This window comes from Triticum urartu, chromosome 7A (assembly GCF_056163025.1).
Source record: "Triticum urartu cultivar PI428250 chromosome 7A, HENAU_Tu73, whole genome shotgun sequence".
Lineage (NCBI taxonomy): Eukaryota > Viridiplantae > Streptophyta > Magnoliopsida > Poales > Poaceae > Triticum > Triticum urartu.
The window spans coordinates 6445981-6471371 of record NC_141879.1 but is presented as its reverse complement, the minus strand read 5'-3'; the positions used below and the strand labels follow the sequence as shown (position 1 = coordinate 6471371).

Below are 25391 nucleotides of genomic sequence, written 5' to 3'. Positions count from 1 at the left end.
TATATGTAGCTAATTGTCATACCAGCCAGCAGCTACGAATGGTATGTAGTACTAGTACAGGGCATGAAGGGTAATGCAGAGAACAAACTACCATACAGATAATCGAACCGAAGAAAAACAACAGTCTGCTAACTGCACCGACGTTCATGGGTCAGGACGAGCATGCCGGGATGGCAATGGCTGTGTGGAGATAATCAAGATTATTAGCAGGTGACCGTTCAGCTGTTGAGAACACCTTAATCACTTGCTGCATCGTTGGACGGTGCGATGTATCAGGCTCTATGCACCGAACAGCGACGACAACCACTTGAAATATTTTACTTGCGATGTCAGCTTCAGGGAGTGGGAGACGGGTGTCCAGCAAGTTCCCAAGTAATGTACTTCTGTTGTGGTTGTCCATGGACGGAAGGAGATTCCCTGGATGATGTCCCATGAACAGCTCTAGGACGAGCACTCCGAAGCTATAAACATCACACTTCTCTGTCACCCTTGTTGTGTATGCAAGCTCTGAAGAAACATCAATGGAGAGTTAGCTTTGATAGTTATAAAACAATGCAAAAATGCACCTTAACTAATTCATAGAAACTTAACTTTGGTAATTCTTAAGTTCGAATAGAAAACGAAACACAGCCATTAACATGTTTGATTAGAGGCATGTGCGATCCTTGTGTATATAAAGGTAGCTATCTAAACTTTGGAGGCAAGATGCGTAGAACTATATTTAAAATATTGTCATGTTACAAAAGACATATCTTCCAACTATTTAAAGTATGCCAATGTTTCATCAATGCCGCTCCTGCAGATTTAAACATGTAGTCCACTCAGAGAAGACAAAAACATTCAATATGTAAAATATCTAGCCATGGTTGATAACCGGTGTATGCTAATGTACACTGTATAAACTAGAGAAAAATTGTATCATGGTCCTTACAAAATATGATAGCATTTTGCTGTAACCAACATACAGAGGTAAATTTTACCTGGGGCAAGATATCCTTTTGTGCCGGCAAGACTTGTGCAGTTTGACGCATCCACATCTAGTACTTTCGCTAGACCAAAATCCGAGATGTGGGCTTTAAATTCCAGATCAAGCAAAATGTTGTTGCTTGTTATATATCTGTGAACTATTGGCGCAAAGCAGTCGTGATGCATGTAAGCCAAAGCATGAGCAACATCCCAAGCAATATTTAGCCTCGTAGTCCAATCCAATTCAACAGCAGTTTCCTTATGCTTCAAATATGCTGATAAGCTTCCTCTGTCCATGTATTCATAAACAAGGAATCTTCCCTGAGTTGCAGAGCAGTAACCAAATAACTTCACAATGTTGCGGTGTCTAATATGCATCAAAGCATGTATTTCACGGTTAAATTGATCATCGTCATCCACCACATGGATCTTCTTCACTGCAAATATTTCACCTGTTGGTAACTGAGATCTGTAGACATATCCACTTCCTCCAGATCCAATGCAATGAGTGTCACTGAAATTATTTGTAGCATCAACAATTTTCCTGTACACATCTTCCCCATCAAAGTTCCAGATGGCGAACATCTTGGTTTGTTGTACTACATTTGCAATTTCGGGCTTGGGTTTCTTCTTTCTGCATTGCCATGTTGCTAGTGCAGTGATAAACCCAAATGACACAACAACGGGTATAATAGCTAATAAAATAGCTCCAAACTTTTTTCCATGTCCACTACTTCGAGGAAGATCACAAGGGGGCAAACCTTTCACAACACCGCACAATTCCCTGTTATGCCAGAACCATCTGACCGGAGCTTCTTCAAAGAGCCTAGTATGTGGCACTGGCCCTTCTAATTCATTGTAAGACACATCCATGGATAGGAGACCTGTCATGCTCTGAAATGACGGTGGAATGCTGCCCTTGAGTGCATTGTGAGAAAGATTCAAGGCCTCAAGCATACTAAGACCACCTAACACACTCGGAATAGCACCATCAATTGAATTGTCACTTAGATCCAACAGATCATGTAGGTTTACCAACAACCCTAGTTCGATAGGAATGGTGCCATTGAGGTGATTATGGCTTAGCTTTAGAAAGTGAAGCTTTAAACAGTGCCCAATTGATTCTGGTATCTTCCCAGTTAGCTTGTTTGATGATAAATCTAGATACTCCAAATTGTTCAGTGATCCAATTTCTTGTGGCACTTTTCCCTGGAGAAAGTTACCATAAAGGCTCAAATTGTACAATGTTGTTACATTGCCAATTTCTGGTGGAATCTGTCCTTCAAGCTTATTTGATGAAACATCAAGTTTCCTCAACTGAGATAATTTCCCTATGCTTGATGGTATTACTCCAGTTATATTATTGTTTGATGCACGTAGCATGGTAAGTTTGGGGGACTCACCCCAACGATGAGATAATTTACCAAATAGTCTATTTGAACTAATATCAATATAGTCAAGATTTGGATGAGCTCCCATCATGCTGATATCTCCTTCGAGGTTATTATGTTCAAGCCGAACTCTGACTAGGCTTGTACAACTTAGCAAGCTTGATGGCAAGGGGCCAACAAACTTGTTGTTCGTAGCAGTCAAATGTTGTAGCCGACCTCCCGCACAAAGACCAGATGGCAAGGCACCAGAGAGGTTGTTAAAAGCGAGTTCCAACAGAACAAGACTCGTTAAGTTGCCAATTTCTTGAGGAACTGAACCGGAAAGTTGGTTTTCGTCAAGCTGCAATTTAGTGAGTTTTGTCAAATTCCCTAAACTATTTGGGATGGAACCTGAGAGTTTGTTATAACTAAGATCGAACACTTCTAAGTTCATAAGGTAACCTAACTCGCATGGAATTTGACCAGAAAGATGGTTTTGGTAAAGGTACAAGTTAGTGAGTTTTGTCAAATTTCCTAAGTTGTTTGAGATGGAACCTGCGAGTGTGTTTTTGCTAAGACTCAAGAATTCTAAGTTCACAAGGTAACCTAATTCTCGTGGAATTTGACCAGAAAATTGATTTCTTTGAAGTTCCAACCTAGTGACCTTTGTCAAATTCCCTAGACTCTTTGGGATGGAACCTGAGAGTGTGTTGTGACTAGCTAAGAAGCAATACTTCTAAATTGTTTGTGTAACCCAAGTCATTTGGAATTTTCCCTGAAAGTTGATTTGCACTAAGAAACATAACCTGCAAGTTCATGAGGTACCCGAATTCTCGTGGGATTTGCCCAGAAAGTTGGTTATTGCCAAGGTACAAGATAGTGAGTTTTGTCAAATTTGATAAGCTATTTGGGATGGAACCTACCAGCTTGTTGAAGCTAAGGCGCAAGTCATTCAAGGAATTTGGTCAGAAAGTTGGTTCTGGAAAAGGAGCAATGTAGTGAGTTTGGTCAAGTTACCTACATTGGGTGGGATTGAGCTGAAAAGATTATTATTAGACAAATCCAACATAACCAAGTTCTTTAGGTGGCCTACTTCAGAAGGGATATGACCAACTAAGTGATTGTGTGACAAGGGGAGTGTCATGAGATTGGTCATGTTGCCTATGTGCCTGGGTATTTCACCAGATACTTTATTCTGATCAAGCATCAAGGAACGGAGTTTTGTGAGGTTTGTAAGACCTAGTGGGATTGAGCCTCTTATCTGGTTGCCTTGCAGAAGGAGATGCTCCCGGCGAGGTGGTTGTGCGAGAGGTCCAGGTGCGTCATGGTCATCAGCGCTGAGAAGTTCAGCGACCCCAACGAACCTCTCAGCCGCCTCCCCCGCAGAGAGATGCCGCTAATCACTGGCCGGCGCCGGCGCCGGTGCACAATGCACCTGATGCCGCGCCAGCTGCAGGGCGCCGAGGTGTTCTCCCAGGACCGCAGGGTGTACTGGCTTTCATTATCAAGGCTGACTTTCCAGGTGAGGAGGGCCCTTGCCTGCTCTGCGGGCACGGCTGCCAGGTCCGGCGCGGGGGCGACGGCGGTGGCCATCAGCAGCAGCAGCAGGAGAAGTGTGGCGAGAGAAGCGAGCATTTTGGTTGGCTCCGTCTTCATGACTATCATTTTGGCTGAATGGAAATCGCTCCGATGGTTGTGGGGCGTTGGTGAGAGGTGTTTGCATGCTTGGCACCCCTATTTAATACCACTACGTACGTAGAGCATTGATAGGTCGACTATGACTATGAAGGTAAATGCTGGGCACCTTCTCCTTGGTTCTCAGCCTAGCTTGTAGACCGATGCTTGTCCAAACCAAACAAACAAACCCAGACATGAGTACTGCATACTACAAGACCCATTGACTTGATTACTACTCCCTCCGTTCCGAATTACTTGTCGCAGATTGTGCGTTCTGTGATGCAGTCGTCTCAAACTGCTTTCATGCCGGACAGAAACATCCCAAAAGGGGTTGTGGTCCTACTTGAAACGCTCCATGAAATCCACACGAAAAAACTAGATGGGGTGGTTTTCAAAATGGATTTTGAGAAAGCATACGATAAGGTAAAATGGCCATTTCTTCAGCAGGCCTTGCGTATGAAAGGATTCGATCAGTCCTGAAGAAACCAGGTAGATTCTTTCACGCAAAAAGGGAGTGTTGGAATCAAAGTGAATGATGGCATAGGTCATTACTTCCAGACACACAAGGGTCTGAGGCAAGGAGACCCGATGTCACCGATTCTGTTCAACATAGTGGTCGACATGTTGACAATCCAAATAGGAAGGGCTAAGGATGATGGCCAGGTAGGTGGCCTCGTTCCGCATTTAGTTGACGGAGGAGTGTCTATCCTACAGTACGCTGATGATACTATTATCTTCATGGATCATGATTTGGCAAAAGTAAGAAACATGAAGCTTGTGTTATGCTTGTTCGAACAACTGTCGGGGTTAAAGATTAAGTTTCATAAAAATGAATTGTTCTGTTTTGGAAGAGCTAAAGACGAACAAGAAGCTTACAAACAATTGTTCGGGTGTGAATTGGGGTCTTTATCTTTCACGTATTTGGGTATATCAATCCACCATCGCAAGCTTTCCAACAAAGAATGGAAGTGCATTGAGGATCGATTTGAAAAAAAACTAAGCTGCTAGAAGGGCAAGCTTATGTCATATGGAGGCCGACTAATTCTCATTAATTCGGTACTCACGAATATGCCTATGTTTCTCTTGTCCTTTTTTGAGGTACTAGTTGGAGTCCAGAAAAAGCTAGATTTCTATTGATCACGCTTCTTCTGGCAGAGCAATGAATTAAAATGAAAGTACCGACTCACTAAATGGGATATCATTTGTAGGCCGAAAGACCAAGGGGGTCTCGGCATTGAAAATTTAGATGTGAAGAACAGATGTCTTCTCAGCAAGTGGCTGTATAAGCTATCTGTAGAGACGGATGCCACATGGGCCCAGATTCTTCGTAATAAGTACCTTCAATCCAAAACCTTATCCCAGGTGACGGTAAGGCCGACTGATTCGCCTTTTTGGAAAGGACTGATGAGAGTGAAATCAGTCTTTTTCAACAGGACAAAATTTGTACTTGAAAATGGTATTACCACGAGATTCTGGGAGGATACATGGCTAGGGGAGACGCCCTTTGCACTTCAGTATCCTTCTCTCTATAATATTGTTCAGCGAAGAGACGCTTATGTTGCAACAGTATTACAATCCAATCCTCTTAATATTCAATTCAGGAGGACGTTAGCGGAAAACCGTTGGGAAGCTTGGCTCATCTTGTGAGAAGATTGATGGATGTTCACCTATCTCAACAACTCGATCAGTTGCGCTGGAAACTAACTAAGAATGGAGATTTTTCGGTTCAATCCATGTATTTGGATGTTATCAACTCTAGCTCTATTCGTCGGTCGAAACATGTTTGAAAAGTCAAAGTGCCTTTAAAAATTGAAGTGTATATGTGGTTTGTCCGTAAACAAGTCATTCTAACTAAAAATAATTTGGCAAAACACAACTGGACATGATCTACAAGATGTAGCTTCTGTGATCGTGATGAATCCATCAAACACCTCTTTTTTGACTGCCCATTGGCAAAAAAATTGCGGTGGTCGGTCCACATAATATTTAATATTACTCCTCCGAATACCATCAACACGTTATTTGGGACGTGGCTAGATGGGATAGATTCAGAAACAACGAGACATATCCGTGTAGGAGTATGTGCTTTACTATGGGCAGTTTGGAACTGCAAAAACGATTTGGTTGTTAACAGAACAACAAATATTCATTTGTTGCAGGTTATTTCCCAGCCACTGCACTAATCCGTATATGGTCGCTACTCACTCCGCCGGAAGCCAGAGAGCGTATGGTTACTGGATCTATCCGATGGGAGACGGTAGCACGGGCTATCTTCAACTGGTTTGGATGACGGTCATGTAATAGGATAGGTGTCTGTTTCCTATCTTATTTTTTGCCTGCCGGTTGTGGCCATCCTGTTATTTTGTTTATGCTCTTTGTGAGCTTTTTTATTTTTTGAAACTGAAGACTTTTTTTAAACCTTTTGTTTATTAATAATATGGCTGTATGCATCGTTCTGATGCAGAGGTCAGGGGATAACCTCTTTCTTGAAAAAAAAGAAAAAACTATCCATTTAAGCGATGAGTAATTTGGGACAGACGGAGTACTTCGTTGCTCAGTGGTCTTTGAGCAATTGATGAGTATTTCCTCAGATTCTTTAGCAGTGCTCACATTTGACCGAAGACCGAAGACATGCATCCCACACCGTCACGCCATGCGCTTCATCTGACGCTGCTGGGTTAGCACATGACCGTGTGCACATCATGCATGTTCATTTGGGCGCCAGGCCAGAGATGAATTGACATGCCGTGTGTGCCCGGTCGGTCGTCTTCTCTCTCGACACATCATGAGCTAGCATGGCACCTCCACAATTGCCTGTGAGCTTCGCGTTGCGTCGGTCGTGAAAGTTGTACGCTCCAATCATAAAACTTTAGACAATTGTATGTGCACTCCAATCATACATACATTTTGTATCTGATTAATTTTTACAGCTCCAACACATGGAAAAAAGGGAAGACCGCTTACTGCTCTAGCTAGACAGGTCAAGCCGTCAAGTACCCTAGCCCAGTAACAAAATCATACTACATAGTACATGCCAACTGCCAAAGACCACCAAGATGTCTGAATTGTCCCAGAATCACACCACTCAACCAGCCAAGCATATGTCCCCTGCAAACAGCTAGCACTCGTCAAGTCATAACGACTGCATGTCGTTCACATGCAGGCGGAATCCACAACTTGAACCCTCATTCCCACGTCAAATGTCCCAACCGGACTGTCCAGATACTTTTAAACCTTGAACGCGGATGCCTATTTTAAATCAGACATGTCTAGACATCCGGAATCGACAAACCGGCCAAAAATTGAGGGCCAGAGTAGGGATCGACCCCGCCCCCATTCTTAATCCCACCACCACCCCTCTCACTCACTCTACTCCCTCCCATAACCCTAGCCACCACTTCGTAGCGGGGCTAGAAGATGAAAAAGGAGGACCGCTAGCGATACTGGGCGTCAGGGCGATGTGGCTGCTCGGCCGCTACCACTCAGACATGTCACCGCCTCGCCTCGATGGGCAAGAAGACGAGAGGAGGAGCGCCAACAATGCCGAGACGATGTGGCTGCTCGGTGGCTACCACTCGGACGTAAACATGGTGATGCTCAGGGTTGAATGCAAATGGGGAAGTCTTATGCATGACTCGTACCACATTTTGAATTTATCATTCCTTTAATGTTTTGGATTTTTATTACTCCATCTGAGACAGTAGCCCAGTTACATCACACACAAAGGATTTTGTTTTTTTTTTCTATTTTTCTGCACGTGTTTTCAGCTTCTTGAATGGTTTTTTTCCCGGGTTTTTTCAACGTTCCGGTTTTCACCGGTCTTCCTTAACTTTGGGATAAAAAAAGTGAAACTTTTTTTTGCATGAAAAAATGGGTTTTTTTTTCTTTTGCGAGAGTCACAATTTTGCTTTCGCGATAGGCATGGTTTTACTTTCGCGAGAGTCACGGCTGTGCCTCTCGAAAACGGAAAAAACACACATTTTCTGTTTTTTTCCTTTCGCGAGAGGCACGGTTTTGCTTCCGAGAGAGGCACGGCCGTGCTTCTCGGAAACAAACGTGTTTTATGTTTTTTTCCTTCCGAGTGAGGCACGGTTTTCCTTCCACGAGAGGCGCGGTTGTGCTTTAACGTGAGGCACGGCCGTGCCTCTCGGAAACGGCTAAAAAACGCGTTTCTGTTGTTTTCTTTCGTGAGAGGCACAATTTTGCTTCAGCGAGAGGTATGGTTGTGCTTTCGCGAGAGGCACGGTCGTGCCTCCTCGGAAACAAAAAAGAAAACGCGTTTTCTCTTTTTTTCCTTTCGCGAGAGGCATGGTTTTGCTTCCGCGAGAGGCACGGTTGTGATTTTGCGAGAGTCACAGGCGTGCCTCTTTGGAAAAAGGGAAAAAACCTGTGCTTCTGGTTCGGTGTTTTCGTTTGGGTTTTTTCGTTCGGTTTTTTTTGTGAAAAAAAGTTTGTCAAAACCTATCAACATGGGATCTAGTTTTGAAGATCTCGACGCGAGGAATCCAACGGTGAAAACGATTCGAGATTTGGACGCACGGTTTAAGAGATAATTTTTTTTTGAATAAACGAATCTACGAAAAAAGGGTAAACTCCTAGGTTGTGACAAGTGGCGCACATGCAGCATGCCACTTGTCGCAACCTGGGAAGGTGGGAGTGATCTTTGTAACAAGTACTCCTCAACTAGTGATTTCGTTAGTTTGGATGTCGGATTTCAAGCAGCGAATATCTGTATGTCAAATCATCTCCCTACTACAACAAAGGGTCCCGATAATGCCCACACGTGTGGGCGTTAAGGGGTCTGGCCACACATTTCGTGTGGTATCTAAGAGAACCAGTCGACATGTCTACGTGTGGGCAAAACAAGTAATGCACACATGCTCGGTCTTTTGCCTCGCGGTTCCTCTCACACGCCTACATGTGGGCAAAATAGATAACGCCCACATGCCCGTACGTCCGTTCTCCTACCTCACGGTCCTGCACGCCCCGCATGAAAGTCACCACGCGTCCCCGCAGTTGCCATGGTCCAGACCCTCTTCCATGTTTGTTTACCTGCGGTTGTCATGTTGCTGAACTACAATTGCCATGTCTGACAACTACAGTTGTCATGGTTGCTCAACTGCAGTTGCCATCTCAGGTCAAGTGCCAGATGCCATTTTTGGACAACTGCAGTTGTTGCCATATATGGTCTGGTCTACTACAGTTGCCATGATTTGAAAACTTTAGGAGTTGCCACCTGCTAACACTAGGCAGTTGCCATGTAACACTACAAAAAGACATGGCAAAATAACATGTTCGGGTAAAAGAGAGAGTTGTCATCTGCTTACAAGCACAGTGGGGCAGTTGCCATGTACCCTGGAAAACACATGGCAACTGACAGCTTTGGGTGTGGGAGTGGAGACAGGCATGTGGGCGAACTGATAGACGCCCACACACTGGCCCCTCTGCGTGCGTGAAAACTGGCGTGTGGGTGAACTGCTAAACGCCCACACACCAGCCCCCCCCCCCCCCCCCGCGTGGTGAAACGGACGTGTGGGCGACCGGATGAATGCCCACACACCATCCGAGTCCTACGTGGCATAAAAATCTGGCAGAACATGCCAATATTCGTCCAAACACAAACGGACGTTGATCCATGCGTGTGGCAAGATGCAAACGCCCACACGTGTGGGCGTTATCTTTTCCCACAACAAATTATCAATTATAATTTTATTGTAAACTGTAGAAGAAATTGAGAGGAAATTGGTGGAATTTGTTGAGAAATAAAACATGAGATCAATTGTATGGGAGGGATGCCTCCCAGGAGGTGTCTGTTGGGGAAAAGATGTTTCCCCAACACACCCTTTCACCATTTATATAAGTGGGTCTCCCACATTGCCATAAAACTAGTGAATCATTTGGACTCTTCCCTTATCTCTTTACTTTCACTCTACAACAGAATTGATTGTTTATTGCTTGAGCCTCATGGGCATATATTGTTGGGGAACGTAGCATGCAATTTCAAAAAAATTCCTACAATCACGCAAGATCTATTTAGGAGATGCATAGCAACGAGAGGGGGAGAGTGTGTCCACGTACCCTCGTAGACCGAAAGTGGAAGCGTTAGCTTAACACGGTTGATGTAGTCGAACGTCTTCTCGATCCAACCGATCAAGCACCGAACCTACGGCACCTCTGAGTTCTGCACACGTTCAGCTCGATGACGTCCCTCGAACTCTTGATGCAGCAAAGTGTTGACGGAGAGTTTCGTGATTGTAGGAGTGGTGATGGTGAAGTGATCCGCACAGGGCTTCGCCTAAGCACTACGACAATATGACCGGAGGAGTAAACGGTGGAGGGGGGCTCTGCACACGGCTAAGAAACAATTGATGTGCTTAGAGGTGCCCCTCGCCCCCGTATATAAAGGAGGAGAGGGGAGGAGGTCGGCCTAGGTGCTCCCCATAGTGGGGAGGAGTCCTACTAGCTAGGACTCCAAGTCCTATTCGCCCCTCCCTTCCTTTTATCGGAGGGGGAAAGGGGAAAGGAGAGGGAGAGGGAGAAGGAAAGGGGGTCGTGCCCCCTCCCCTGGTCCAATTCGGACTCCCCATGTGGGGGGGGGGGGGCACCTCCTTGCGGGCTGCCTTGCCTCTCCCCTATGGCCCAAGTGGCCCATTACTTCTCCCGGGGGTTCCGGTAACCTCCCGGTACTCCGATAAACATCCGAAACATTCTGGAACCATTGCGGTGTCCGAATACTATCGTCCAATATATCAATCTTTACCTCTCGACCATTTCGAGACTCCTCGTCATGTCCGTGATCTCATCCGGGACTCCGAACAATCTTCGGTCACCAAAACACATAACTCACAATACAAATCGTCATCGAACGTTAAGCGTGCGGACCCTACGGGTTCGAGAACTATGTAGACATGACCGAGACACCTCTTCGGTCAATAACCAATAGCGGAACCTGGATGCTCATATTGGCTCCCACATATTCTACGAAGATCTTTATCGGTCGAACCGTTATGACAACATACGTTATTCCCTTTGTCATCGGTATGTTACTTGTCCGAGATTCGATCGTCGGTATCCTCATACCTAGTTCAATCTCGTTACCGGCAAGTCTCTTTACTCGTTTCGTAATGCATCATCCCGCAACTAACTCATTAGTCACATTGCTTGCAAGGCTTATTATGATGTGCATTACCGAGAGGGCCCAGAGATACCTCTCTGATACTCGGAGTGACAAATCCTAATCTCGATCTATGCCAACCCAACAAACACCTTCAGAGATACCTGTAGACCATTTTTATAATCACCCAGTTACGTTGTGACATTTGATAGCACACAAGGTATTCCTCCAGTATCCGGGAGTTGCATAATCTCATAGTCAATGGAATATGTATTTGACATGAAGAAAGCAATAGCAATAAAACTGAACGATCAACATGCTAAGCTAACGGATGGATCTTGTCCATCACATCATTCTCCTAATGATGTGATCTCATTCATCAAAGGACAACACATGTCTTATGGTTAGGAAACTTAACCATCTTTGATTAACGAGCTAGTCTAGTAGAGGCTTACTAGGGACACGGTGTTTTGTCTATGTATTCACACATGTATCAAGTTTCCGGTTAATACAATTCTAGCATGAATAATAAACATTTATCATGATATAAGGAAATATAAAATAACAACTTTATTATTGCCTCTAGGGCATATTTCCTTTAGTCTCCCACTTGCACTAGAGTCAATAATCTAGTTCACATCTTTTGGAAATATGCCCTAGAGGCAATAATAAATTGGTTATTATTATATTTCCTTGTTCATGATAATCGTTTATTATCCATGCTATAATTGTATTGATAGGAAACTCAGATACATGTGTGGATACATAGACAACACCATGTCCCTAGTAAGCCTCTAGTTGACTAGCTCGTTGATCAATAGATGGTTACGGTTTCCTGACCATGGACATTGGATGTCGTTGATAAGGGGATCACATCATTAGGAGAATCATGTGATGGACAAGACCCAATCCTAGGCCTAGCACAAAGATCGTGTAGTTCGTATGCTAAAGCTTTTCTAATGTCAAGTATCATTTCCTTAGACCATGAGATTGTGCAACTCCCGGATACTGTAGGAATGCTTTGGGTGTGCCAAACGTCACAACGTAACTGGGTGGCTATAAAGGTACACTACGGGTATCTCCGATAGTGTCTGTTGGGTTGGCACGAATCGAGACTGGGATTTGTCACTCCGTGTGACGGAGAGGTATCTCTGGGCACACTCGGTAGGACATCATCATATGCGCAATGTGACCAAGGAGTTGATCATGGGATGATGTGTTACGGAACGAGTAAAGAGACTTGCCGGTAACGAGATTGAACAAGGTATCGGATACCGACGATCGAATCTCGGGCAAGTACAATACCGCTAGACAAAGGTAATTGAATACGGGATTGATTAAATCCTCGACATCGTGGTTCATCCGATGAGATCATCATGGAACATGTGGGAGCCAACATGGGTATCGAGATCCAGCTGTTGGTTATTGGCCTGAGAGGTGTCTCGGTCATGTCTACATGGTTCCCGAACCCGTAGGGTCTACACACTTAAGGTTCGGTGACGCTCAGGTTGTAGAGATATTAGTATGCAGTAACCCGAAAGTTGTTCGGAGTCCCGGATGATATCCCGGACATCACGAGGAGTTCCGGAATGGTCCGGAGGTAAAGATTTATATATGGATACCGGAATGGTCCCAAAAGTTGTTGTTCGGGTTCCGGGAAAAGTTCCACCACGTCCAATACAGCAGCATGGGCTGTAAGGGGGCGCCCTAGACTTAATGGGCCAGGGGCACCAGCCCCCCAAGGCCCATGCGCATGGGAGAGGGGAAACCCTAAGGGGGAGGGCCTCCACTTGACTTGGGAGGCACTCCTCCCCCCCCTTGGCCGCCGCCCCCAACCCTAGATGGGATCTAGGGGGGGCCGTCCCCCTCTCTCCCCACTTATAAATAGTGGAGGGGTGGGAGGGCAGCCGCACCTGAGCCCCTGGCGCCTCCCTCTCCCTCCCGTGACACCTCTCTCTCTCGCTGAGCTTGGCGAAGCCCTGCCGAGATCCCGCTACTCCCACCACCACGCCGTCGTGCTGCTGGATCTCCATCAACTTCTCCTCCCCCCCTTGCGGGATCAAGAAGGAGGAGACGTCTCTCCCAACCGTACTTGTGTTAAACGCGGAGGTGCCGTCCGTTCGGCACTAGGATCATCGGTGATTTGGATCATGGCGAGTACGACTCCATCAACCCCGTTCACTTGAACGCTTCCTCTTAGCGATCTACAAGGGTATGTAGATGCACTCTCCTTCCCTCGTTGCCAGATTACTCCATAGATTGATCTTGGTGTTGCGTAGAAAATTTTGAATTTCTGCTACGTTCCCCAACAGTGGCATCATGAGCTAGGTATATGCGTAGTTTCTATGCACGAGTAAAACACAAAGTAGTTGTGAGCGTCGATTTTGTCAATTTACTTGCCGTTACTAGTCTTATCTTGATTCGGCGGCATTGTGGGATGAAGCGGCCCGGACCAACCTTACACATACGCTTACGTGAGACCAGTTCCACTGACTGACATGCACTAGTTGCATAAGGTGGCTGGCAGGTGTCTGTCTCTCCCACTTTATTCGGATCGGATTCGATGAACAGGGTCCTTATGAAGGGTAAATAGAAATTGGCAATTCACGTTGTGGTTTTGGCGTAGGTAAGAAACGTTCTTGCTAGCAACCTATAGCAGCCACGTAAAAACTTGCAAAAACAATTAGAGGACATCTAACTTGTTTTTGCAGCAAGTGTTTTGTGATGTGATATGGCCAAAGGATGTGATGAATGATATATGTGATGTATGAGATGATCATGTTCTTGTAATAGGAATCACGACTTGCATGTCGATGAGTATGACAACCGGCAGGAGCCATAGGAGTTGTCTTAATTTATTTATGACCTGCGTGTCAACATAAACATCATGTAATTACTTTACTTTATTGCGAACTGTTAGCTGTAGTAGTAGAAGTAATAGTTGGCGAGACAACTTCATGAAGACACGATGATGGAGATCATGATGATGGAGATCATGGTGTCATGCCGGTGACGATGATGATCATGGAGCCCCGAAGATGGAGATCAAAAGGAGCAAAGTGATGATGGCCATATCATGTCACTATTTGATTGCATGTGATGTTTATCATGTTTTTACATCTTATTTGCTTAGAACGACGGTAGCTTAAATAAGATGATCCCTCACTAAAATTTCAAGAAAAGTGTTCTCCCTAACTGTGCACCGTTGCGAAGGTTCGTCATTTCGAAGCACCACGTGATGATCGGGTGTGATAGATTCTTATGTTCGAATACAACGGGTGTTGACAAGCCTAGCATGTATAGACATGGCCTCGGAACACATGCAAAACACTTAGGTTGACTTGAGGAGCCTAGCATGTATAGACATGGCCTCGGAACACGGAGGACCGAAATGTCGAACATGAGTCGTATAGAAGATGCGATCAACATGAGATGTTCACCGATGATGACTAGTCCGTCTCACGTGATGATCGGACACGGCCTAGTTGATTCGGATCATGTATCACAAAGCTGACGAGAGGGATGTCTATCTGAGTGGGAGTTCATGAAATAATCAGATGAACTCAATTATCATGAACATAGTCAAAAGGGCATTGCAAATTATGTCGTAGCTTATGCTTTAGTTCTACTGTTTTAAATACGTTCCTAGAGAAAATTTAGTTGAAAGTTGATAGTAGCAATTATGCGGTCTGGATCCGTAAACTGAGGATTGTCCTCATTGCTGCGCAGAAGGATTATGTCCTTAACGCACCGCTCAGTGAACTGAACCTGTCGGAGTAAATAGCCATGGGTAGCCTAGCCGGCTTCCCCTGGCACTTCTGCAAAAAATTACGAGCCTGCCCAGTTCTCGAGAACCCAAGACCTGGGGCCGCCTTCCACTAGCCGGCTGCGATCAAGGCCGGCTTTCGGAAGGCGGTCCGCCTTTGGCCCTCATGAAAGGGCCGACTCCAAGAAGCCGGCTGTGAGAAGGCCGACTCCTTCGAGCCGGCTCGTCATAAAGCAGTCAACGCCGTACCCACAAAGTTTGCACCCACCTAACGGCGGTGCGACGGGGCGTGGCTACAGGAGAGCCTGCCACCCCCGAATCCCGGGGCACGCTTGGCACAGTGCGCCGTACGAGGTAAGAATGACCCATCCGGCGCAGCACTGTAGCCACGTTGACCCTGGCGTCATCCACGACGGGCCGCCAGCACGGCCCACTGGCGGTGGGCCCCTTCACGCGGAGAGACGGCCGAAGGCAGCCCTGCCTCCAACCAGCCGGCTCGAGACGGAGCCGGTCCCCCGCAGTCGGCTTGCCGCCTCCCTCGAAGAAGACGCCCCATTAAGGAGACAAGACGCGGTAAGGCTACAGCGACCGCCCGGCAGGCGGCGGCACTGTAACCACGCTTACCACGTTGAAGCTCACGTCAGCAAGATGAAGCCACAGTAACCAAGGAGTTGGCAGCCGGCGGGACCCACCAGCCGGCGGGCCCCAGCAGTCGGCGCAGAAGCCGGCAAGCGCAGTCACAGACGGCTGGGCCCCGCGCCCAGCCGGATTACCATTGTACCCCCGGGGGGTAGGCCTATATAAACCCCCCCGGGGCACCCATGCAAAGGGTTCGACCCCCTGCTAGTTTTAGACACCATACAAGGAGAAGAAGCAGGCTAGCCGTGCCCTTTCTTCCTCCTCCCCCCAAACAGCTCAAGGAGCGTCGTGTAACAACTCGATTCATCTAGTGAGCATGCGGAGACCCCGCAGAGCAGCAGTAGGGGTGTTATCTCCTCGGAGAGCCCCGAAGCTGGGTAAGATCCGCCGGCGTGCATGTCTTCGCCTCATCCCGCTTCCAGGCACCGGCGATGTTTTACTGGTTCCCACACAGATAAGCCACCCATTGGCATATGTCGCACCCACCACCCAACAGAACCTCAAGCGTTGGTTGTGGATGTTGCGAACATCTGACATACACGTTTTGATGACTACATGATAGTTCAGTGCGTAATGCTAAATGGTTTAGAATTGAGGCACCAAGGACATTTTTGAAACATCGCAGAACATATGAGATGTTCCAAGGACTGAAATTGGGATTTCAGGATAGTGCCCGCGTCAAGAGGTATGAGACCTCTGACAAGTTTCCTAAGCCTGCAAACTAAGGAGAAAAGCTCAATCGTTGAGCATGTGCTCAGATTGTATGAGTGCTACAATCGCTTGAATCGAGTGGGAGTTAATCTTCCAGATGAGATAGTGATGGTTCTCCAAAGTCACTGTCACCAAGCTACTGGAGCTTCATGATGAACTATAACATATCAGGGATAGATATGATCCTTGAGCTATTCGCGACACCGCGAAAGTAGAAATCAAATAGGAGCATCAATTGTTGATGGTTAGTAAAACCACTAGTTTCAAGAAGGGCAAGGGCAAGAAAGGGATACTTCATGAAACGACAAATCAGTTGCCGTTCTAGTAAAGAAACCCAAAGTTGAAACCAAGCCCGAGACTAAGTGCTTCTGTAATAAGGGGAACGGTCACTGAAGCGGAACCACCCTAGATACTTGGTAGATGAGAAGGCTGGCAAGGTTGACAGAAGTATGTATTGGACATACATTATATTAAATGTGTACTTTACTAGTACTCCTAGTAGCAGCAGGGTATTAGATACATGTTCGGTTGCTAAGTGTTAGTAACTCAAAATAAAAGGCTACAGAATAAACGGAGACTGGCCAAAGGTGAGATGACGATAGGTGTTGGAAGAGTTTCCAAGGTTAATGTGATCAAACATCGCACGCTCCGTCTACCATCGGGATTGGTGTTAAAACTAAATAATTGTTATTTGGTGTTTGCGTTGAGCATGGACATGATTAGATTATGTTCATCGCAATAGGGTTATTCATTTAAGGAGAATAATGGTTACTCTGTTTATTTGAATAATACCTTCAATGGTCTTGCACCTAAAATGAATGGTTTATTGAATCCCGATCGTAGTGATACACATGTTCATGCCAAAAGATATAAGATAGTAATGATATTACCACATACTTGTGGCACTGCAATTTGAGTCATATTGGTATAAAACGCATGAAAAAGCTCCATGTTGATGGATCTTTGGACTCACTTGATTTTGAATCACTTGAGACATGCAAATTGTGCCACATGAGCAAGATGACTGAAAGGCCTCGTTTTTAGTAAGATGGAACAAGAAAGCAACTTGTTGGAAGTAATACATCTTGATGTGTGCAATCCAATGAGTGCTGAGGCATGGAGTGGATATCGTTATATTCTTACTTCACAGATGATTTGAGTAGACGCTAAGTATATTTACTTGATGAATCACGAGTCTGAAATATTGAAAGGTTCAAGTAATTTCAGGGTGAAGTTGAAAGATCGTCGTGACAAGAGGATGAAATATCTATGATATGATCATAGAGATGAATATCTGAATTATGAATTTGGCACAGAATTAAGACATTGTGGAAGTAGTTTCACAACTGATACAGCCTGGAACACCATAGTGTGATGGTGTGTCCGAACATCATAACTGCACCCTATTGGATATGATGCATACCATGATGTCTCTTATCGAATTACCATGATAGTTTATGGGTTAGGCATTAGAGACAACCACATTCACTTTAAATAGGGCACCACGTAATTCCGATGAGATGACACCGTATGAACTATGGTTTAGAGAAACCTAAGCTGTCATTTCTTAAAAGTTTGGGGCTACGACGCTTATGTGAAAAAGTTTCAGGCTGATAAGCTCGAACCCAAAGCGGATAAATGCATCTTCATAGGACACCCAAAACAGTTGGGTATACCTCCTATCTCAGATCCGAAAGCAATAGGGATTGTTTCTCGAATCGGGTCCTTTCTCGAGGAAAAGTTTCTCTCGAAAGAATTGAGTGGGAGGAAGATAGAACTTGATAAGGTTGTTGAACCTTTACTTCAACCAGAGAGTAGCGCAGCACAGGAAAAATGTTTCTGTGGCACCTGCCTCAGTTGAAGAGAAAGCTAATGATGATGATCATGGAGCTTCAGATCAAGTTACTATCGAACCTCATAGGTTGACAAGGGTGTGTACAACTTCTAAGTGGTAACCCTATCTTAAAGGTCACGTTGTTGGACAACAATGAACCTATGAGCTATGGAGAAGCGATGGTGGGCCTGGATTCCGAAAATTGGCTCGAGGCCATAAAATCCGAGAGAGGATCCATGTATGAAAACAAAGTGTAGACTTTGGAAGAACTACTTGATGGTCGTAAGGCTGTTAGGTACATGTGGATTTTAAGAAGAAGACGTACGTGGACGGTAATGTCACCGTCTATGAAGCTCGACTTGTGGCGAATAGTTTTTCACAAGTTCAAGTAGTTGACTACGATGAGATTTTCTCACCCGTAGCGATGCTTAAGTCCGTCGGAATCATGTTAGCATAAGCTGCATTTATGAAATCTGGCAGATGGATGTAAAAACAAGTTTCCTTACCAGTTTACGTAAGGAAAGGTTGTATGTGATACAATCAGAAAGGTTTTGTCTATCCTAAGGATGCTAAAAGGTATGCTAGCTCCAGCGATCCTTCCATGGACTAGAGCAAGCATCTCGGAGTCGGAATATACACTTTGATGGAGTAATCAAAGTTTATGGGTTTATACAGAGTTTGTTAGAAACTTGTATTTACAATAAAGTGAGTGGGAGCACTACGACATTTCTGATAAGTATATGTGGATGACATATTGTTGATCCGAAATGATGTGGAATTTCTGGAAAGCATATAGGGTCTTCCAAAAGGTGTTTTTCAATGGAAAACCTGGATTAAGCTACTTGAACATTGAGCATCAAGATCTATAAGGATAGATCAAAAAATGCTTAATGGTACTTTCAAATGAGCACATACCTTGACATGATCTTGAAGGTGTTCAAGATGGATCAGCCAAAGAAGGAGTTCTTGCTTGAGTTGTAAGGTATGAAGTTAAGACTTAAAGCTCGACCACGGCAGAAGAAAGAGGAAGGACGAAGGTCGTCCCCTATGCTTTTGTCATAGGCTCTATACGGTATGCCATGCTGAGTACCGCACCTGATGTGTGCCTTGCAACATGTCTGGCAAGAGGGTACAAAGGTGATCTAGGAGTAGATCACCAGATAGCGGTCAAAATTATCCTTAGAGGAATAAGGATATGTTTCTCTGTTATGGAGGCGATAAAGAGTTCGACGTAAAGAGTTACGTCGATGCAAGATTAACACCTATCCGGATAGCACTGAGTAGAGATACCGGATACGTATAACGGAGCAATAATTTAGAATAGCTCCAAGTAGAACAGTTATTTGAAATGGCTCCAAATATAGCGTAGAGATTTCCAAAGTACATACGGATCTGAATGTGACAGACCCGTACACTACAACCTCTCTCACAAGCAACATGATCAAACCTAGAACTCATTGAGTGTTAATCACATAGTGATGTGAACTAGATTATTGACTCTAGTAAACTCTTTGGACGTTGGTCACATGGCGATGTGACCTGTGAATGTTAATCACATGGCGATGTGAACTAGATTATTGACTCTAGTGCAAGTGGGAGACTGTTGGAAATATGCCCTAGAGGCAATAATAAATTGGTTATTATTATATTTCCTTGTTCATGATAATCGTTTATTATCCATGCTATAATTGTATTGATAGGAAACTCAGATACATGTGTGGATACATAGACAACACCATGTCCCTAGTAAGCCTCTAGTTGACTAGCTCGTTGATCAATAGATGGTTACGGTTTCCTGACCATGGACATTGGATGTCGTTAATAAGGGGGATCACATCATTAGGAGAATCATGTGATGGACAAGACCCAATCCTAAGCCTAGCACAAAGATCGTGTAGTTCGTATGCTAAAGCTTTTCTAATGTCAAGTATCATTTCCTTAGACCATGAGATTGTGCAACTCCCGGATACCGTAGGAATGCTTTGGGTGTGACAAACGTCACAACGTAACTAGGTGGCTATAAAGGTACACTACGGGTATCTCCAAAAGTGTCTATTGGGTTGGCACGAATCGAGACTGGGGTTTGTCACTCCGTGTGACGGAGAGGTATCTCTGGGCCCACTCGGTAGGACATCATCATATGCGCAATGTGACCAAGGAGTTGATCACGGGATGATGTGTTATGGAACGAGTAAAGAGACTTGCCGGTAACGAGATTGAACAAGGTATCGGATACCGACGATCGAATCTCGGGCAAGTACAATACCGCTAGACAAAGGGAATTGAATACGGGATTGATTAAATCCTCGACATCGTGGTTCATCCGATAAGATCATCATGGAACATGTGGGAGCCAACATGGGTATCTAGATCCAGCTGTTGGTTATTGGCCTGAGAGGTGTCTCGGTCATATCTACATGGTTCCCGAACCCGTAGGGTCTACACACTTAAGGTTCGGTGACGCTCAGGTTGTAGAGATATTAGTATGCAGTAACCCGAAAGTTGTTCGGAGTTCCGGATGATATCCCGGACATCACGAGGAGTTCTGGAATGGTCCGGAGGTAAAGATTTATATATGGAAAGTTGTTGTTCGGGTTCCGGGAAAAGTTCGGTTTTTTCCGGTATTGTAACGGGAAGCTTCCGGAAGGTTCCGGAGGATTCCGGAGGTCCGGAAAATGTTCCACCACGTCCAATACAGCAGCATGGGCTGTAAGGGGGCGCCCTAGACTTAATGGGCCAGGGGCACCAGCCCCCCAAGGCCCATGCGCATGGGAGAGGGGAAACCCTAAGGGGGAGGGCCTCCACTTGACTTGGGAGGCACTCCTCCCCCCCTTGGCCGCCGCCCCCAACCCTAGATGGGATCTAGGGGGGGCCGGCCCCTCTCTCCCCACTTATAAATAGTGGAGGGGTGGGAGGGCAGCCGCACCTGAGCCCCTGGCGCCTCCCTCTCCCTCCCGTGACACCTCTCTCTCTCGCTGAGCTTGGCGAAGCCCTGCCGAGATCCCGCTACTTCCACCACCACGCCGTCGTGCTGCTGGATCTCCATGAACTTCTCCTCCCCCCTTGCTGGATCAAGAAGGAGGAGACGTCTCTCCCAACCGTACGTGTGTTAAACGCCGAGGTGTCGTCCGTTCGGCACTAGGATCATCGGTTATTTGGATCACGGCGAGTACGACTCCATCAACCCCGTTCACTTGAACGCTTCCGCTTAGCGATCTACAAGGGTATGTAGATGCACTCTCCTTCCCTCGTTGCTAGATTACTCCATAGATTGATCTTGGTGTTGCGTAGAAAATTTTGAATTTCTGCTACGTTCCCCAACAGTGGCATCATGAGCTAGGTCTATGCGTGGTTTCTATGCACGAGTTGAACACAAAGTAGTTGTGGGCGTCAATTTTATCAATTTACTTGCCGTTACTAGTCTTATCTTGATTCGGTGGCATTGTGGGATGAAGCAGCCCGGACCAACCTTACACGTACGCTTACGTGAGACCGGTTCCACCGACTGACATGCACTAGTTGCATAAGGTGGCTGGCGGGTGTCTGTCTCTCCCACTTTAGTCGGACCGGATTTGATGAATAGGTTCCTTATGAAGGGTAAATAGAAATTGGCAATTCACTTTGTGGTTTTGGCGTAGGTAAGAAATGTTCTTGCTAGCAACCTATAGCAGCCACGTAAAAACTTGCAACAACAATTAGAGGACGTCTAACTTGTTTTTGCAACAAGTGTTTTGTGATGTGATATGGCTAAAGGATGTGATGAATGATATATGTGATGTATGAGATGATCATGTTCTTGTAATACGAATCACGACTTGCATGTCGATGAGTATGACAACCGGCAGGAGCCATAGGAGTTGTCTTAATTTATTTATGACCTGCGTGTCAACATAAACGTCATGTAATTACTTTACTTTATTTCGAACCGTTAGCTGTAGTAGTAGAAGTAATAGTTGGCGAGACAACTTCATGAAGACACGATGATGGAGATCACGATGATGGAGATCATGGTGTCATGCCGGTGACGATGATGATCATGGAGCCCCGAAGATGGAGATCAAAAGGAGCAAAGTGATGATGGCCATATCATGTCACTATTTGATTGCATGTGATGTTTATCATGTTTTTACATCTTATTTGCTTAGAACGATGGTAGCTTAAATAAGATGATCCCTCACTAAAATTTCAAGAAAAGTGTTCTCCCTAACTGTGCACCGTTGCGAAGATTCGTCGTTTCGAAGCACCACGTGATGATCGGGTGTGATAGATTCTTACGTTCGAATACAACGGGTGTTGACGAGCCTAGCATGTACAGACATGGCCTCGGAACACATGCAAAACACTTAGGTTGACTTGACGAGCCTAGCATGTACAGACATGGCCTTGGAACACGGAGGACCGAAAGGTCGAACATGAGTCGTATAGAAGATGCGATCAACATGAGATGTTCACCGATGATGACTAGTCCGTCTCACATGATGATCGGACACGGCCTAGTTGATTCGGATCATGTATCACTTAGATGACTAGAGGGATCTCTATCTGAGTGGGAGTTCATGAAATAATCAGATGAACTCAATTATCATGAACATAGTCAAAAGGACTTTGCAAATTATGTCGTAGCTTATGCTTTAGTTCTACTGTTTTAAATACGTTCCTAGAGAAAATTTAGTTGAAAGTTGATAGTAGCAATTATGCGGACTGGATCCGTAAACTGAGGATTGTCCTCATTGCTGCGCAGAAGGATTATGTCCTTAATGCACCGCTCAGTGAGCTGAACCTCAAGCGTAGGTTGTGGATGTTGCGAACATCTGACATACACGTTTTGATGACTACATGATAGTTCAGTGCGTAATGCTAAATGGTTTAGAATTGAGGCACCAAAGACATTTTTGAAACATCGTAGAACATATGAGATGTTCCAAGGACTGAAATTGGGATTTCGGGATAGTTCCCGCGTCAAGAGGTATGAGACCTCTGACTAGTTTCCTAAGACTGCAAACTAAGGAGAAAAGCTCAATCGTTGAGCATGTGCTCAGATTGTATGAGTGCTACAATCGCTTGAATCGAGTGGGAGTTAATCTTCCAGATGAGATAGTGATGGTTCTCCAAAGTCACTGTCACCAAGCTACTGGAGCTTCGTGATGAACTATAACATATCAGGGATAGATATGATCCTTGTGCTATTCGCGACACCGCGAAAGTAGAAATCAAATAGGAGCATCAATTGTTGATGGTTAGTAAAACCACTAGTTTCAAGAAGGGCAAGGGCAAGAAAGGGATACTTCATGAAACGACAAATCAGTTGCCGTTCTAGTAAAGAAACCCAAAGTTGAACCCAAGCCCGAGACTAAGTGCTTCTTTAATAAGGGGAACGGTCACTGAAGCGGAACCACCCTAGATACTTGGTAGATGAGAAGGCTGGCAAGGTTGACAGAAGTATGCATTGGACATACATTATATTAAATGTGTACTTTACTAGTACTCCTAGTAGCAGCAGGGTATTAGATACATGTTCGGTTGCTAAGTGTTAGTAACTCAAAATAAAAGGCTACAGAATAAACGGAGACTGGCCAAAGGTGAGATGACGATAGGTGTTGGAAGAGTTTCCATGGTTAATGTGATCAAACATCGCACGCTCCGTCTACCATCGGGATTGGTGTTAAAACTAAATAATTGTTATTTGGTGTTTGCGTTGAGCATGGACATGATTAGATTATGTTCATCGCAATAGGGTTATTCATTTAAGGAGAATAATGGTTACTCTGTTTATTTGAATAATACCTTCAATGGTCTTGCACCTAAAATGAATGGTTTATTGAATCCCGATCGTAGTGATACAAATGTTCATGCCAAAAGATATAAGATAGTAATGATATTACCACATACTTGTGGCACTGCAATTTGAGTCATATTGGTATAAAACGCATGAAAAAGCTCCATGTTGATGGATCTTTGGACTCACTTGATTTTGAATCACTTGAGAAATGCAAATTGTGCCACATGAGCAAGATGACTGAAAGGCCTCGTTGTCAGTAAGATGGAACAAGAAAGCAACTTTTTGGAAGTAATACATCTTGATGTGTGCAGTCCAATGACTGCTGAGGCATGGAGTGGATATCGTTATATTCTTACTTCACAGATGATTTGAGTAGACGCTAAGTATATTTACTTGATGAATCACGAGTCTGAAATATTGAAAGGTTCAAGTAATTTTAGGGTGAAGTTGAAAGATCGTCGTGACAAGAGGATGAAATATCTATGATATGATCATAGAGATGAATATCTGAATTACGAGTTTGGCACAGAATTAAGACATTGTGGAAGTAGTTTCACAACTGATACAGCCTGGAACACCATAGTGTGATGGTGTGTCCGAACATCATAACTGCACCCTATTGGGTATGATGCATACCATGATGTCTCTTATCGAATTACCACGATAGTTTATGGGTTAGGCATTAGAGACAACCACATTCACTTTAAATAGGGCAGCACGTAATTCCAATGAGATGACACCGTATGAACTATGTTTTAGAGAAACCTAAGCTGTCATTTCTTAAAAGTTTGGGGCTACGACGCTTATGTGAAAAAGTTTCAGGCTGATAAGCTCGAACCCAAAGCGGATAAATGCATCTTCATAGGACACCCAAAACAGTTGGGTATACCTCCTGTCTCAGATCCGAAAGCAATAGGGATTGTTTCTCGAATCGGGTCCTTTCTCGAGGAAAAGTTTCTCTCGAAAGAATTGAGTGGGAGGAAGATAGAACTTGATAAGGTTGTTGAACCTTTACTTCAACCAGAGAGTAGCGCAGCACAGGAAAAATGTTTCTGTGGCACCTGCCTCAGTTGAAGAGAAAGCTAATGATGATGATCATGGAGCTTCAGATCAAGTTACTATCGAACCTCATAGGTTGACAAGGGTGTGTACAACTTCTAAGTGGTAACCCTGTCTTAAAGGTCACGTTGTTGGACAACGATGAACCTATGAGCTATGGAGAAGCGATGGTGGGCCCGGATTCCGAAAATTGGTTCGAGGCCTTAAAATCCGAGAGAGGATCCATGTATGAAAACAAAGTGTAGACTTTGGAAGAACTACTTGATGGTCGTAAGGCTGTTAGGTACATGTGGATTTTAAGAAGAAGACGTACGTGGACGGTAATGTCACCGTCTATGAAGCTCGACTTGTGGCGAAGAGTTTTTCACAAGTTCAAGCAGTTGACTACGATGAGATTTTCTCACCCGTAGCGATGCTTAAGTCCGTCGGAATCATGTTAGCATAAGCTGCATTTATGAAATCTGGCAGATGGATGT

General features: G+C 44.9%; 2 pseudogenes; one reads left to right on the top strand and one right to left on the bottom strand.

Moving 5' to 3' along the window:
- LOC147956773 (uncharacterized) overlaps window positions 1–25391 on the top strand; it is a 215713-nt pseudogene that overhangs the window by 53546 nt on the left and 136776 nt on the right.
- Window positions 152–3992, bottom strand: LOC125525660 (uncharacterized; annotated as a pseudogene).